Genomic DNA, 1,023 nt, shown 5'->3' on the forward strand with positions numbered 1-1,023 from the left:
AATAATTGAGTATACATCATTACTATAGTGGTCTTGTGAAAATACGTAACTTGAATACAATAATGTGAGAAAATATGAGACAAAACAAAATTTAGGGAAATTATACAAAATAACTGGTCTGTATTTTTCAAAAGTATCAAGGTCAAGAAATATAAGCATCAAGGAACTATTCCAAATGAAACGAGACTACGGGGACATGAAAACCATGCATGATCTGGGTTTGAACACAGGCAAAGGGAAAACATTTTTTATAAAACACATTATTAGAACAACTGATAAAATCTGAATATGAACCCTGAACTAGACAATAGTGTTGTTATATCAATTTTAAATACCCTCATTTCTGTTAACTAAACCAGGCTGTCTGTAAGAAAGTCCTTATTCTAAGGAAATACATATTGAACTCATCAGAAGAAAAATACTAGCAACTGAGACTTAATGATGGGATACATTATTTGGACTAATCCTTGCAATGAACGAATAACTAAAAACTACTAAAAAATCTTTTAAAAATCGGCCAGGTGTGGTGACTCACACTGTAATCCCAGCACTTTTTGGGAGGCTGATGTGGGTGGATCACTTGAGGTCAGGAGATCGAGACCAGCCTGGCCAACATGGTGAAACCCCATCTCTACCAAAAATATAAAAAATAGCTGGGCATGGTTGCACACACCTGTAATTACAGCTACTTGGGAGGCTGAGACATGAGAATCACTTGAACCCAGGAGGCAGAGGTTGCAGTGAACCAAGATCCTGCCACTGCCCTCCAGTCTGGGCAACACAGTGAGACTTCAAAACAAAAAACTTAGTACTGGAAGTCCTAGCCAGAGCAATGAGGCAAGAAAAAGAAATGAAATGCATTCAAATAGGAAAAGAAGTCAAACTGTCTCTCTTTGATGATGACATGATTCCATAAAAAACCCTAAAGAGGGCCAGGCGCGGTGGCTCACGCCTGTAATCCCAGCACTTTGGGAGGCCGAGGTGGGTGGATCACGAGGTCAAGAGATCGAGACCATCCTGGTC

The sequence above is a fragment of the Cebus imitator genome, unplaced genomic scaffold (genome assembly GCF_001604975.1).
Source record: "Cebus imitator isolate Cc_AM_T3 unplaced genomic scaffold, Cebus_imitator-1.0 Scaffold0, whole genome shotgun sequence".
NCBI lineage: Eukaryota > Metazoa > Chordata > Mammalia > Primates > Cebidae > Cebus > Cebus imitator.